This window comes from Pteropus alecto, unplaced genomic scaffold, assembly GCF_000325575.1.
Source record: "Pteropus alecto unplaced genomic scaffold, ASM32557v1 scaffold20, whole genome shotgun sequence".
In the NCBI taxonomy this organism is placed as follows: domain Eukaryota; kingdom Metazoa; phylum Chordata; class Mammalia; order Chiroptera; family Pteropodidae; genus Pteropus; species Pteropus alecto.
The window spans coordinates 23362501-23379934 of record NW_006436298.1 but is presented as its reverse complement, the minus strand read 5'-3'; the positions used below and the strand labels follow the sequence as shown (position 1 = coordinate 23379934).

At 33.4% G+C, this 17434-nt stretch overlaps 1 protein-coding gene and 1 pseudogene across 4 annotated transcripts in view; both read left to right on the top strand.

The window, feature by feature from the left end:
- The window catches only part of FAM172A (family with sequence similarity 172 member A), a 360652-nt gene that overhangs the window by 292910 nt on the left and 50308 nt on the right, over nt 1-17434 (top strand). The gene's annotated exons all lie outside the window — the stretch shown is intronic.
- Nucleotides 1-17434, top strand: part of LOC102881461 — a 66460-nt pseudogene that overhangs the window by 2929 nt on the left and 46097 nt on the right.

Sequence of the window (17434 nt, the reverse complement as noted above, 5' to 3'; positions counted from 1 at the left end):
CTGAACAAGCCCGATCCCATCTGATCTCGGAAGCTAAGCAGAGTCGGGCCTGGTTAGTACTTGGATGGGAGACCACCTAGGAAGACCAGTTGCTGTAGGCGTAAAAAATAAAAATAAAAAAAATAAATAAGGGATTGTAAGCTAACAAGGTCCTTGCAATTTGTGAGGTCAACCAAGGGTTACCTTGCCTAAAAAAAAATAATATATAAAATAATCTAAATCAATGACAAAATAAATATTTCAATGACATACAACCTGAGACTGACTTTTGTTGTCCACTCACAATGAGGTAGTTCATTGAAATAAAACTCTTTAGTTGCTATTTACACAATTATTTTTACTGCAGTTTTAAGTTAGAAAGTATAGAAGTAATGATTCTCACTATGACACTCCAGTGTACAGCAACATTGAAAGAAATATAAATGCAGCAAACTGGATTTGTCAAGGTAATGTAGTTAAATATGAGAATTCTATCATTTACCCATTCTATTAATCTGTGTTCACTTGTTTTCAAATTTTACCTTATGTGACTTGGTTGCTAAACAGAATTTTTTAATTTATATTTTATGCTTTATTTTTTTTAGTATAAATGATACAAACCTCTGTGCTAGGCACTACCAGAAGTTCAAAAAGTAATTAAAATGAACACCTGTTCTTCAAGGACTAGAGAATGACTAGGACTTTGTGACTAGATCTCCAGCAGCAGGTTCAAATAAGAATAATTCAGTCACACTAACCTTGAGTCATTTTTTTAACTGCTATTTCTCTGATTTTACCTACAAGTGTACTGAGGGTAGTCAAACCTATTTCTGTATGCAGCTACAGTTGCACTTCGTTGATTCATTTCTTCACTTAACAACTATTTACTGAGCATATGCTACATGCTTGGAATAGGGGTTGAATGGAGAATGAGATAAATGAAGAGGATAATGATGATGTCGATGATGATAATAGTGGCTAACATGTATTCAGTGCTCCTTATGTGCAAGTATTTATGTGGATTAATCCTCACAATAACCATATGAGGCAGATTTTATTATTCTTCCATTTTGCAGGTGAGGAAACAGGTTTAGAGAGGTCTCACAACTATGAAATAGTGCACCAGAATTCAAACACTATGGATCTGAATCCAAGGGCCAGATTTTTAACTAATAAACTGTCAATTATTTTTTCTCGTGGAGCATGTATTCTAGAAATTAATTTATTTACAAATATTTATTGAGTATTTATTATGTGCCGGGTACAGTCCTAAGTCCTGGGCACAGTGCAGAAGAGACCAACAGTGTCACTGCTATCACGGCTCATACCTTCCAAATCCACTAATAAGGGTTTAAAAAAGAAAGAAAATATACACATAACTTTATCACTTCCGCTAGTATACACTAATGCAAGTAATAAATGTAATTAATCACATTATGAGAATTACAAAACTACTGAATATAACACAATGTGTTAAAAAATATTGCATATTCAGATATTCAAGAAGGGCAATTAAGGAGTTAATTTTCATCTGTGGTTAAAAATGTAGTAAACATGAAAACAATGTATGTCTTACTTTTAAAAGAAACTTTTTTACTTAATCAAAACTTATTCAAGAGCTGTTTCATGTGCTAAAAGGGGAAAATTTGTATCTAAAAATGAGAACGTTTCATGAGGTAAGAAGTCACTAAGATCTTGTATCACTAGAGGTTAAATTTTTTCCGGATTTCAAAATAACTTATAATTTCAGTGCCAAATATTGGTATGGAACACTCATTTTTTTCAATAGGCAAGACCAAATCAATTATGAAGAAAGTTCCCAAAGAAAGTTACACCGTAGTCTAAAATTAAATAATTTTATCAAATTATTAATTACAATAGATGACCTTTTAAAATATCTGTTACTGGATCACCATCCTTATTTAAAATTTCTTCATTATTGGTAGAAATCTCTTTTGGAACTGAAACTGTTCCTTTACATGTAAAAAGCTGAAGCTATTTAAAAGTATTTAAGTTAAGAAAACATTAAATAGTAGTGTTTCAATATTTAATAAATATTTCAATTATACATTTAGAACATGTCAACAAAGTTAGACACGTGCCTGAGCAGTCACCATTTGACATTTGGAAAAAATGGTTGATATTTCTATAATTTACTCTGTATTTAGTTTGTAAATGAACATTTAGGCCCCCGATTTAGGTTCTCTTTACTCTGGTATTTTTTGACACTAATAATCTCACCATTACCGTCATATAAATGATACCAGGTATAGTCTTTTGTAGCATTGGTTCCATACCACAACAGTAAAGCAAGTATTGCAATAGAGTCATAATCTTTTCACTGGTGAAGGGTCTTGCCTTCAATTTGTAATGTACAATGAAGCGAGGTATGCCTGTACAGGAGAGTGTGCTAAATTCTGGCATTCAGGGCCTGTGCCTGACTTCAGGAGCTTACACAATATAGCCAAAAGAAGCATAAAATATACACGTAAAACAGAAATACCAGTATAAAGAGAAGATTTTAACAGCTTTATAAAAAGTGGTTCAGGTAATGAGGTCAGAGGTTATATACTGTTTGTTTATTGAGATGATAGAGCCTGAAGGAGATTTTATCAGAGCAGACATTGGTAATTTTGTGAAGAGGTGAAGGCATTCTCTGGAAAGAAGAGTAGTAGGATATGAGACAGAAAGAGCTTGGTAAATTCAGTGACATTTTGGCTGGAGTTTGTTTAAGGAAATTGTGAGAGATAAAGTTAAAGAGAAATGTAGAATCAGCATCTAGAAGATCAGAGGAATTTGAACTTTAATTTACAGGCCACCAAGAGTCACTGAAAGTTTTTCAACAGGGAAATAACAATGAAAGCAACATTTTAGGAGGATTAACTGGCCAGTGCGTGTGTAGGATCAGATGGGGAAGACCACTTGAAGGAATGTTACAGGAGTCTGAAGCTAGTCCTTTTGGGGGGATTTTTTTCTTAATGAAGAAAAGGAAACATCACATATTAAATTTTTCTTTTGGAGTTACAATACACATTAACACATTAAAGACCTATACTAAAGAAACACGTAATTTCACAAACTTATTTGCACATAAAAGGCTTTGTTCATTGAATTTATTCATAAACATATCACTATGCTCCATTGAAATCACTTTCAATATTTAGAAATTTATAAGTTACCTATTAAAAAGTCTATCTATGAAAAGATGAGTGGAGGGGAAAAATGAAATTCAAATTTTTTAGGAAGAGACTTAGACATCATTTAGTCCAGACACAGTCTTTAATCCTAGAGATCAGAAACTGGATGTCACCTTTGACTCTGACACCTTTCTAATCAAATCAAGCATTTCCTTTCATATTTGTTTACCAGTTCTCTCTCCCTCACTGAACTATAAAGTACCCAAGAATAACATTAGCCCATGTCTTATCATCTTTGTAATCTCTACATCTGGCTCATAGTAAGTGGTGGGAAAATATTTGTTTAAGTGATGAGAAAACTATAGAGTTGGTGGAAGGATACATTAGTAGAAGGATACATTGAAAATAAATGAATTCCAAGAATTACGTATAAAATTAGCTATGGAAGAAACTTGAAGACAAGAGACCCGGTATATTCTAGATATAAGTCTAAAAATAATTAGCAGTATGATCTTGATCAAGTCACTTAACCTCTCTGGGCTTCTATTTCCTGATCCATGTTCCAGCTCTAAAATATTGAGAGATCTCTATTTTTTTTGTTACTGTAAATCAAAAATTAACCGAACGTTATTTCTTTTACTGTGGACATATATTCTTATAAAGACTACGTTTAAATACAAAAGACTTTTTAAGTAATTACTTCTTTATATTTGTACTTATACAATATTCCTGAACTTCACAACTTTTTCTATTCTCATTTTCTTCTTCTTTCCAGGTTTATCAAAAACGATGGAATCTTTAAAAGTATACCAATTGTGTGCTTATGTAATATTAGGACTGAAAATTTTAAATCTTAAAATGTGAAAGCTCCAGTTGTCAGAAGATCATAAAGTCTTTACTTTTAAGGACTGTTAAAAATCACCTTCTGTGAGATCTCAGCTTTGGGATTTTTCTGACATTTCAAGACTTAAATTTGAAAGTGTAGAATCTCTATAAATACAACATTACCACAAGCCCAAAAAAGTCAAGAAATGCAAAAGGTTAGATTCTTACTAACTCCTCTCCCACATTATGCTCTAAATTGAGTTATGTATCTTTGAGTTAAATACGTAATCAAATACTTGATGTGAAATACAGTTTAAATTATGACATATTAAGCTTTTTTCTTTGAATTTTGGGGAATAAAATTGTGTATGTAAATCACGCAATATCACATTTTTTTGTATGTGCCCTTAAGGCTTTTTTATGTTTTCTTCACATAGTCCCCTCATTTACAACTTTATCTTGCTGTGGACTAACCATATGGGAAATCCCTATTTTAAACTTAAGCTATTTTTGTGGTGTTACTGCATAAGAAAATGCCTTTAGAGAAGAAAAATTATATACTTTTTACCAAATTATATAAATAAAAATTAATTTTTATAGTGGTCATTTCTTGGTTTAATTCAAGCTATATAATTTAAATTCCTAAATATCTCTAGAAAGTCTCCATTGCCATAACCAAGTGAAAATGGAAGATAATAACGGAGACGTGCCATGAGACCTGGCCATTTTCAACATGTTGAAGATTTAAAATTATGTGTAATTTACATGAGACATATAAATGAAAGGATAGACTTCAGTAGGATTTTTTTTTTTTTTGCTTTAAAAATAGGGTATTTCTCTCCTGCAGCAGCATCTCACATCTCATACATATGTGCATATTTAGTTTTCTGTGTAGCATTCGGTCCCAAGAACACTAATTATAATTTTAAATTATCAATAAGATATAGGCTTAAAGTACAGTAGATGTTAAATTTCATATCTCTTATAAGATTCTCTATCTAAAAGCAACTACTTTTTGCCTTTATTTTCATTTTGTAAAAATTCTTGGGAACTTTATAGTTCCCACTTATCTTTTGCCTTTTAAAAGTTAAAAACACTCTCTGAATGTGTAGTGTGCAATTAGATATATATCTTTTATGTCTAAGAAAGATATTACTGATGGTAATTTGTCTGTGCATTGGAGGTAAAGTGAAAAAACCAACACATGGCCCCCTGTTCATATTGGGCCATCTAAAAGTGTTTCTTCGAAGCCCCCTGTTGAAAGTACTTACAAATTGGTTTTCCATTGATTTGTTGGTGTGCTTGCTACTGTTGTTTACCAAAAAGCCGTGGTCATACTGCATTTAGGTTTTTGCTTGTTTTTTGTCTTCGAAATAGTTCTTCTGCCCATCAGTAAAATTTTGCCAACAGTAGTTCTCGACGAGTCCTTCTATATTGTTCTCTGTAATCTCTAACCTGGTTTTTATATTTTTCTTCTATTGAAAGGCTAACTATTCTATAGTTTTGTTATCTTTCATGTTTAATACAACATAGACAATCATGTTGAAACTTCTCAGAAACTAAAATATAATTTCTATAGCACATTCAGCTTTGGGAACTATGTATTAAAATGAACACTTCTCTATAGAATATCATGGTCTGGGGTTTAGTGCCATATTAGCACCATCCGTATCAGCCAACTTCCCAAAGAATATACTGCTCATTTTGCATAATAGGATTATTTCTGGAAATAGCTCTCTTGGCCCGAGATGTGCTACCCTCTCAAATCATATTTGGGTCCTTTAAGCATTTTCAGTGTGCTCTGCAATCATTTTCATTCATTATCCACTCAGTTTTTTCATCACTACTTTCTGATATACATAGACATTCGGCTACACAGTGGGTAAGAGGTAGAGGTAGGATTGAGAACCCCAGGACAGAGACCAAGGCCCAGTTTGTTCTCTCCTTGGCTAAATTCCATTTTGGACAGCTCATTGTTTTTCTTTGATGTGTGGGATTTAATTGCTTATCTCTAAACATAAGACTGAATTGGTGGGTGCTTGTGTGGGGAGAGCCATTTGCCCTTTTCTGAGTTAAAAATCTGAACATCATTAATAGCTTATTTTCCATAGAGAACCACACTGTAAGTGTGGTACAGAAAATGGGGGTTTTGACTGCCCAGTTTGCCCATGCTAGTCCCTGATTTATGTCATGACCCCACAATAGCCTCTCGTGCCCGCCTGGCCACAAAGCTTGATTATTTTGTAATTTGATCTTAGTGGGGATTCCAGCCGTGCTTCCCTGCTCGTGGGCAGCAGAATGTGGCAGCGTGCCTGCTCACTTGCCTGAGCTGCTGTGATCAGATTACGCCTTCTCAGCATTTCTTACATTGGCTGCCTATGAAATTCAGAGAAGCTTGAAGTCAGCCTACTTGAGTTTTATAGCCTTTAACAGAGACAGAATAGAAACTATTAGAGTTCATGGAATCTTGGTCTCATATGTGTCTCCTTTTAAGGGAGTCAGAAAGTCATTCCACACTGAATATTTGACTACCTTTAAAAATGCTAAGTGATTTTTTTTTTCATTGTGTAATTTCCAAGTAACATTTTTCCAATTTTAATGTTGTTTTTAGAGCTATCAGTTGGGTTTTAACTTTCAACTTTTAGACATTCCCATAACTTGTTAAGGATCTTGATAAAAGATAGGAAAATTCTGCGTTTCATTGTTGTTAACAACGAGTCATTACAGGACATCATAATTAGCAAAGTGCCTTTCTTATTCTTTCAGCCAAATAATTATAAAATGATGATATTTGTCAACATCTTTATGAGATAACATGACTGCATCCTGTTGAGGTTATAGAAGGAGAACACAGTGTCCAGCCTGGCACTGTGACATGGAAAGTTCAGAACCCATACTGCTTCCATTTCCTTCATCCAAAATATTAATTGAACACCAAGAATGTGCAGGCCCTCTGTGAGGCACTGGAGATACACTGGTAAGCTAGATACAGAGTCCCTGCCTTCCCAAGCTTACTTGTGTAGTAGATATATTTAGAAGCTTTTTAAAAACTACATTAGAATAATTCTAAATTTTGTAAAATGTGAACCAGAGAAACTGAGAGTTGGGAAGGACTTTAGACTTCATTTTATACAGCCTCCTTTCTCATACACGGTGAAATCCTCGCTATGGTATTTGTTCATAGGAGTGAACGAAATATGCAATTCATGTTTCATTGTTCAAAAATGAAGAAATCATGATTATAGGTTAAGATATAATCTAAACTCAAGCCAAAGCTCAATTAAAACAGTTTTGTTTTCTGACATTATCATTCATACGTTCAGTGGACCAGCAAGAAAGCTTGGAAAATGAAGCATAAACAATGTGGTGCCAGTTTGCTTTAAAATCCCTAATATATGTTTTGTAAACAAAGCTTATAAAACTTAGTACTCTACTAATTAAATAACAAGAAAGATTTTATGACTACATGAAAAGCCAGAATTTAAAATGCCTTCAGGGGAACAGGTGCTGTAATGACATCACTATGTGTCACACAATCTTTTTTTTTTTTCCTTGATACTTACATTTGGTCATAATGGAAAGAAATTGATTCCAAATGTGTTTTCTTGACCTCCTTCTCCATTCATGTTAGTGCCTAACCTTAAATGATGTTTCTACAATCTCGGTTGTATTTACAGTAATTATATGCATAATGTAGCATATTATTGTCCGGACTTCCTGTTTAATCAGTACAGAGCTTCTTACAAGTGCAGCTGAAAAGGGCAAACAAAATTAAAGCTTTATATACCAAAACAAGTTTGATTTGCTAAGCTCCCAGCATTCCAAAGTACACAAATTTGTTCCACTAAGTTTTCCGATGGCTTGCAGATGGGCAATGATTAATCAGAGAGCTAACTGTGAAGTAGTTTGCAATTAAACTGGAAAGCTCTGAAGCATGCTAATTGAATCAGAAAATTAGAGACACTGAACAGTAATTGGCTATTTCTCATGCAGCAGGTGCCAGGCCACTCATCTGTGGAACAAGGTATTTAAGGCACATTAGCACTAGTAAAAATACTTCTTGATATGGAACAGTTAGATTTTCTGCTCATTTTCACCATGGATGTCAAAACATACAGCTGTGCTATCTGGTACTTGCAATTCATGTTTGAAGAATTTAAGTTAGGTAAACATATGGGAGAGAAGTGCTGGGCAACCTCTGAGTGCACAGGAAGCATTTTACAACTGAAACCAAAAATGAGGGGCTGAGGTTTTGTTTTTCAACTCAATCACTTTTGCTTTCTTATCGTACAGATTTAGAAGTTGCATTTTCTGTTTAGTGTTAGTTTAAAGCAACAACAATATAAATCTAGTACTGCTGTGAGCTTAGTAGATACATAAAGCCGATTCATATCATGTCTCAGCATGAGTTTATATCTTCTAATTAGTACCACCATTTTATAGAGTGAGCACATGCTATGAAAGTTTGTTTGCCATGCCAACAGGGACGAGCACATGTAGTTTTTCTTTAGTGGAATGATCTGCCATAGGATCGTGAACAACTGTAACCTAACCAGTGGGTAACCAGGCAAGAATGGGATTTAATAAGTTCAATTGTACAGATTTTTTAAATAATAATCATTTTCATATTATCAAGAGTGGGGCATATGACTTCTGTTTCCCATTGCTTTAATTAGAGTTTAGTATTGTTATTAGAAAGTGAAAATGAAAATAAAAATATACTAAATTGTACTGTGTTAGGAAGCAGAATATTACAATATTCACATGCCAATCATATTACTTAGCAGATGACTGCAGAAAATAGTGAGTTTGAACCAAGAGACATAAATTATAAATTATAAATTGTAAACAGTGCATAGGGGATATGTTATAACTGTGTCTCATTTAAAATGAGGCGAGTTTTCTCTGCACAAATAATCTTCCTTCATTAAGTTTTAAAGTCTCTTATAATGTTTTATTAAGATCATTTGGCAATGTGTTACCCAAAAAAAGGTTTTAAGTGGAACACACAGGTTTTTAAAAGTGCAGCACACTGCAAACATACACTTTATGTCTAAAAGCTAAAGATTTTTTTTTTTTTTAAGTTAAAGCAAAAGCTCCTCTTTGGTACGCCTCCTTCCCCACCCCCAATAAGCCAGGTACATTTTGCATTCTTTAGTTTGGAAGCACTTCTGAAACATTTACATGATCAATGTCTTTTGCTTGAGGGATAAAGTTTGCTCTTCCATGGACAAGTGAGAACATATTGATCATTTTATTCTATTTGCTATTTCTAAATTCAATATACCTCTTGAGTCGATAAGCGAGATCGAGAGCATATTCTTTTTTGTGTGTGCCTGGTTGTAGCTTGTTCTCAAGATCCAAGATACATTTTTGATTAATCACGAATGCTCTGAGGTCATGGAGAGCAAATGTGTTTGTGGAGTGTCAGCTGATGCTGTCAGATAAATGTCTTAAGCTTAGCCAGGGTTCATGCCCCAGCTTTAGGCTGTGCCAAATGTCTCCCCTTGTTGAGAAAGATAACAGCTACACTGGAGGCGACTGAGCTGTTTGTTCACTGAAAGGGCTGACCTTGCCATATGGGACTACAATCAGGTGAAAGAAAGAGTAGAGAGGTTTTAATTGAAACTTTATCAATTTAAACTTTTCATTTGATTCAGATGATCTTGGTATATGTTAATTTACATCCTAGGCCTTATATCTAGTCTGATTATAACTACGTTTCTTCAGTTTAGGATTAGATTCCTTAGAATGAATAATTTCTCGAATATTGTTCCTAGTGTATTCTGAGAGCATTTTGGCACAATCACAGTGTTATTAAAATACTGCAAAAGCATGAAAATGGTTATAGGGTTAAAGGGATAGAGTTTTCTTTTGATATATGTAATAGAAATTATTTCTGCTTTATTGTTTTTTTCAAATCCAGAAAATATAAATATGGTCTAGGCAAAGAGAGGTCACTTGTGTTAATGACCCTTGTCCATATACCCTCTTATCTTCAGAGGACTCATTTAATCACATTTACCCCTACTTACAGTAATTTGTCTTCTTTTACTAGACAGAGTCTATAAATAGGAAATAATGACAAACCTAAACTAACACCTGGAGAATGCTTCATACTGAGGCTTTCTCTGTTTGAGACTAAAGGCAATTGGATTGATCATATGGTGATGCATAAGTAAGTGGACTCTCTGTGGGCTGTTTGTGGGCATTTGCTGCAAAATGCCTTTTTAAAAAGTGCCTTTCTTTTGTCTTATCTCAGTTTGTTCTTTTCTCTAAAGAAGCTAGTCGACTTTTCTTTCCTATGAATAAGTTCATACTGCCATGGGTAAATCACCAGTGCTAATTAGACAAAATAATTCTGTTTAAAAAAAAAAAGAAAGAAGGAAAGAAATAACACATCTGTCATGAACTCCCACCAGATCTCTTGGAAATGAGACATTTTAAATATTTGATGCTGAACACAAAATATCTTGAGGAAATGGTTTTATATTCTGAAATCCCAAAACAAAACCATCAGTGTCAGAGAGCAATACTGCTAGAAAACATTCCATTTTAAATCATTTGATTTAAAATTCCCTCACACTTGAAATGTAGGTTCTGCTGGCTCTGTCTAAAATCTAGATTGTAAAGTAGAAAAACTTAATGGAACCAGAAGAAAATGAAAGATATTCCTTTAATTGTGAAAACCTTCCCTTTATTAATTATCTAGAGACAGCTGTTTCATGTGTATCGGTATTAGTGAACAAAATGACATTTGGTTTGGTTTGGTTTGGTTTGGTTTGGTTTGGTTTGGTTTGGTTTGGTTTGGTTTGGTTCCTGCAGTGACTAAAATTACAAGTAGTAATGAGAGAGACTGAGGATAACTTTAGTAGTCAAACATTCAGCTTCTGGTAACGTGATAAAAAGAGTAAAATCAGATTGTGATTTTCTATAGTTTTCTAAATTATTTAAAGATGAATAATAGTTAATGCCCAAATCATACTTGCAAATCACAGTTTAAGTTTAAATAAAGAGGCTTTTTTAATTCTCTTTTTTTTCAAATTTGAGCACAGCTTAGTCTGCGCTAAATTTTGTAGTTTTTTTTTTTAAGTATTTCTTACCCATCATCCTTGCTTTTTCTTCTTTTCCTTATTATCTCAAGAAAAGCTTTATATTTACTAGAATATCACTGAAGCATACAACATTTCTGTCCCTCCTTTTCCCAAAACTACTGCCCAAAAGCCCTTTCGTTCATATGGTTCTTAGTCCCATCATTTAAAAAATATTGAATGTATTCATGTTCAAGCCATATCCAAGAAGTAACTAGGGACTGTTTAATTTTTCATATTTAAGTATGTTGTGTTATTTAGAAGACCAGTAATTGATAATGACATAATAAAATACTTCCTTAAGATTTGGAGATAATTCCCAGCACAACTTAGACCCTCACCTAAGGAAGGGAGTAGTAAACTGATCTTGAGCAATACATAGCTCTTCCTCAAAGTTACAGTCTCCTTAGCCAGTGTACTACTGTGTCTATATACCTAACATTGCTTCCAGTGAAATAAAGAAGCTTTATTATATCTATAACATTTCTATCTTTTTTCATGCTATCTGCTACTTTTCCCCTTTTCTAAGCCAGCTCTTTCCTTTCCTCCCATTTAAATTTTAATTTTAAATAATCATTTATTTCAGCTACCAACCAATCAGTCTAAAAATTAAAAAAAAAATCAGCACATTAAAGTGGTATTTTTCCTGAGCTTTGAGTCTCTTATTCAGTGTAAGAGCTTATTTGAAAAATTGTGAGAGAGCTACCTCGTATTTAAAATTCTTTTGATATAAATAAAAGTTGCATTATCTTTTAACAATATATAAACACTGTTGGTGTTTTTCATATCTGATTAGAGTAGTAAATCTTTTTATTAATCAAATGTTGGAGATGATTTCAATTATACATTAAGGTTTTTAAGAAGATGAGTCCTTAGCTCTTATTTTTGCCATTTAGGACAAATTCTCAAGAAACATTGTGATTCTACTTTAGTTCACTTTGTCATTCAAAATTATTTCTTTACATTTGATTTTTATATTTATTCTTAACATAAAAAAATTTAATGCTGTGTTTTCTATTTCTCTGTTATGTTTCTTTATATTCTATACTTTTTTAGTCGATTACAAAACTAATAGCAAAATCATTGTTGACAATTATTACCCGGTAACAACTGATATAACAGTAATATTGACAGCCTATATTTATTTTCATAGACTAATTTGGCTTCTTCAAGATTTGGAGGGTTTGAAATTGCCAGTGTCCCGTTGGATAAAAAAGTCTATGCAAAATATCTTGTTTTAAGGATTTATGTTTCCCATACTAATGAGGAAAACAATTCATCATTTTCAATTGTATAATCAGTGTCAGCATTTTGTATATCACAATGAAAGTCCTGAAACAGTGGCATTCCGTTGCTCCTGTGAGGAGCCAAGAGAAAATCACTTTCCTCTTGTAAAGCACTTTTACATAACTTTCAAATAAAAAAAAATTTAGTACAATTATTTTTACATAGTACAACAAGAGCAAAAGTAATATGGAACTTTTCAGCATTGCAAAGTATACAGTCACCATTGCATTTTTATATATAAACAAAAGACTGATTATAGTCCTTGAGAAAGTCTGTCCCTCTTTAATGCACAAGACATATTATGTTTATAATCTTCCATTACTCAGCATATGTAACTAAATACAACAGATAAAAAAATGTGCTTTGAATTTTTTCTACGAGAATATTCATGTTGTAGGAATTAAAGTAATCTGCTGTTTTTTTCTTAGACTCACTGAATGCCTTATTGAGGGTACTTTTAAGTACAACTAATAGACATAGTGTGTGGCCCTAAATTATTCTAAGTATTTCCTTTACCCTCAGAAAAGGATACTGAATTTACTTCCGCCTTAAAGATCTACAGATTCATTCTACACCTACCAAGGAAACAGAAAGGAACAGAAAGAAACATAAAACAAGAAAATATATGTAAGGGCCAGATTGTTCAAGGACTCGTAGACCCGGAGTCTGAATTTCTTCTTTGTCCTAAGTACAGTGGGACGCCGTTGGAGGTTCTCAAGTTGGAGTGGTAGTTTCTAATTTATAGAGAGAAAATGGATTGGTAGAGTAAGTAGCTGGCCACTTAAAAGCTATGACAGGAGCCTAGGCCGGAGATTATGGTAGCTTGAATAACAGTACTAGTAGAGATAGGAACAAAAGTCCAACATGTCTTATTCCTTTAGATCTGGGAAGTGAGAGAATAGGGAGGATGAAAGATGATTCCTAGGTTTTTGGCTTGAACATTTAGGTGATGTCATTCACCGAGATGAGGAAGTCTAGAAGAGAAATAAGTTTGGGAAGGAAAATTGCAAGTAAAATTTTGGCATTTAACTATGCTCTCTTTTTATCGTTAAACGTTTGTGTAAGGAAATATTCTAGAGATCAGAGAGAAGTTTTAGGATAAGAAAGAAAAACAGCAAATACATGACTTTAAAATTTTTCTTTTACCAGCACGTGAGACTTCTAACATGAACTAGAAGTTATTTGGCTAGAACATAAGGATCTAACAACAGTGTGTACAGCAAGGGTATAAAAGTCATATTTGACTGATGCGGGTGGTATACCTCAAATTTGGCCACTTCCAGACCAATGCAGATTTCATCCAAAATATGCAGATCAACTAGTTGCCACTGTGATGAGGAAAGTTTTCAATAGCCCCAGCATAACAGCAAACATTTAACTTGAAAGGCAAGTTTTTTTCCCCTTAATTTCTCTATTAAAGAATTTTAATAACATTTTATTAAGAATCCATGGCTTAATGTTGCCTTACAAATTTAGAAACTCTGTTTTATACTCTTCTTTTCTTTTCCAATGGCTGAGTAATCCTTTGCAAAAATAAATTTTCTCTGGTCATCCCCATTCAAACGAAAAAAAAGAGCCTCTCATACCTTATCTTGTTAGGTATGAAAAAGAGATCTCTCCAGGTATTAAGGAGTTCTTCCATGATTATATATATATATTTAATTTAAATTTATTGGGGTAACATTGGTTAATAACATTATATAAGTTTCAAGTATACAGTAATTTTACCCTTTTAATGTTATGGTACAATTGTCGGAAACCATACCCTTCAATTGTAGAGTTTTATCACCTTTAAAAAAAGGTAACTTTTTTGCGGTTGGTATTTTGTTCATATGTTCACTACTCTAAGGAGCAGGGTTATCTGTTTTGGCCAGCTGGTGTTTATTTTCACTTTTTATGTGGTGTGGATTACAGCAGTAATAAGGAAAACCAAAATTGGGAAGGGACACATTTAGTGTTTTACTTTAAAAATGCAAATTGAGATGACTTTTAAAGTTTTAATCCCATCAATTTAATTTAGATACTTTAGAAGGTACCAGGTTATCCAAAATCATTATTCAAACATTTAAGGATCGCAAATTTCTGTGTAATTATCAGCTTGCTTTTGTGAACATCAAATTATAGGCCTATCTAGTTTCTCCCATGGCAGATCGACAGACCTGGTAGATTGAGTAGATGGGATGTCTGAAGTAAAGCTATCCATTGTCTCTTTCATGGTCTAATGATCAATAAGGAGGGAACTGGATGAATGATAAGACAAGAAGACTTTGTTAAGAAGCTGGTCTTACCAAATGTACTAGAGAAGAACAGCATACATAGTGAAATGAAGTTGAGGGATATCTCTAGGTTTATACAATCAGGCTGTTCCCTGTTCCTATTTTTAAAAAACCTACTAAATAGCATTTTAGATGCATTGAATTAAATGGATTCAAATTTGCATTTTTGCTCTCTCTGGCTTTCTTTCGTATTTTGGTAAGCTCCTAATTTCTTCCTCCCCATGTTGCTTTTTAAAAGCTTCTATCAGACAACATCCTATTCTCATTCTCTTGTTATCCTTATATAAGTGGACGGGCCACCTGCTTTACTTTTACAACTTATAGTCCTTTATGCCTTACAAATAAAATACCATTAACTTAACACAATATTTTAATACCACTTTTCAAATTAGTTTAACTTACTCTTAACAAAAAAGCATTAAACCTACCAGGGATGAATATTAATAGAAAAAGAAATTTAATGATAGAGATTATTCATCAGAGAGTTCATAAAATTAAGTATACAATCATGAGCATTCTAATTTAGTCTTTCTTTGCTCTTCCACCATTCGAACATTATCTCTTTGATGTCACTAAAAGTGACATTTGAGGTTGTCATGTTAAACGGTCATGAATTCACCTTCAAGTGTACAAGAACTGTTTTATGAAATTACCTATAAATTTGCTCAGTAAACCAATGAATATCACTAGCTAAATTATGGCTTGACTTTTTAAAAAATGTATTTTAAGGGGTCATCTCGGTAGGCATCTTTCATAAATATTCTTTTTCGTTTGTGGGGTAGGGTACCCTTTTGCCAACCTTTCCCTATTTTCCCTGGCCTCCAACCCCTGGGTTTTCGTTTGTTTGATTGTTTGGGGTTTTTTAGATTCTACATATAAGTTATACCATGTAGTATTTGTCTTTCTCTGTATAGCTCATTCACTTAGAATAATGCCTTCCAGGATAATCCATATTGTTGCAAATGACAGGATTTCTTTCTTTGTTTAAGGCCGAATAATATTTCATTGTATATATATAAAACATTTTCTTGATCTATTCATCCATTGACAGACAGTTAGGTTGTTTTTAATGCCTTGGCTACTGTGAATAATGCTGCAATGAACATAAAAGTATAAATATCTCTTCAAGATAATGGTTTCGTTTTCTTTGGATACATACCCAGAAGTGGGATTGCCGTTTTATATGGTAGCTCTATTTTTAAGTTTTTGAGGAATCTCCATACTGTTCTCCATAATGGCTATACCACCAACAGTGTGCATTGGTTCCCTTTTTTCCACATCCTTGTAGCATTTGTTCTTTTATCTTTTTGATAATAGCCATTCTAACAGGTACGAGGTGGTATTTCATTGTGGAAGGGTTTTTTTTGTGAGTTTTTTTTTTTTTTTTGAAGTATAGTTGACATAAAACATTGTATTAGTTTCAGGTGTAAAACATGATTATATATAGAAGTGATTACCACAGTAAGTCTAATTAAATTAAACAGTCTTCACCATACATAGTTATAGAATTTCTTCTTATTGTGATGAGAACTTTACTCTCTTAGCAACTTTCAGACATGCAATACAGTATTGTTAACTATAGACACCATGCCGTACATTACATCCCCGTGACTTATTTATTTTATAACTGGAAGTGTGTATCTTTTGATTCCCATCACCCATTTTGCACACATGCCCATCCCTGTCTCTGGCAACCACCAACCAATCTGTTCTCTGTATCTATGAGCTTGGTTTTGTTTTGTTTTTTAGATTCCACATATAAGCGATGTCATAGTATGTCATTCTCTGTTTGACTTATTTCACTTAGCAAATGACCTCAAGGTCCATCTATGTTGTCAAAAATGGCAAGGTTTTATTATTTTTTATGGCTGAATAATACCACATTTTTTAATTCATTCATTCATCGGTAGACACAGGTTTTTTTCCATATCTTATCCGTTGTAAATAATGTTGCAATGATCACGGGGGCGCATATATCTTTCTGAGTTAATGTTTTTGTTTTCTTTGATAAGTACACAGAGTTGGAACTGCTAAATCATATGGTAGTTCTGCTATTTATTTTTCTGAAGAACCTCCATACTGTTTTCCACAGTGGCTGCACCAATTTACATTCCCACCAACAGTGCATAAGAGTTCCCTTTTCTCATCCTCACCAACACTTGTTATTTCTTGTTTGTGTGTGTGTGTGTGTGTGTGTGTGTGTGTGTGTGTGTGTGTGTGAGTGTTTTAATAATAGCCGTCCTAGCAGTTATAAGGTGATATCTCATGTGGTTTTGACTTGCATTTCCCTGATGATTAGTGATGTTAAGCATCTTTTTGTGTATACATATTGGCCATCTGTATGTCTGTATGTCTTTTTTGGAAAAAATGTCTATTTCCTTCCTTTTTTTTTTTTTTTTTTTTTGCTATGGAGTTGTTTGAGGTCTTCATATTTTTTGGATATTAACCCCTTATCATATATATGATTTGCAAATATTTACTGTCATTCCACAGGTTGCCTTTTCATTTTATTGTTGGTTTTCTTTGCTGTGCAGCAGCTTTTTAGTTTGATGTATTCCCACTTGTTTATTTTTGCTTTTGTTATTTTTGCTTTTGGTGTCAAATCCAATAAAAACCATTGCCAAGACTGATTATCAGGGATCTTACTGCTTATGTTTTCTTCTAGGAATTTTATGGGTTCAGGTCTTACATTCAAGTCTTTAATCCATTTTGAGTTCATTCTTGTGTATGATGTAAGATAGTGGTCCAGTTTCATTCTTTTTGCCTGTGGCTATCCAGTTTTCCCAGCACCATTTATTGAAGAGACAGCCCTTTCTCCATTGTATATTCTTGGCTCCTA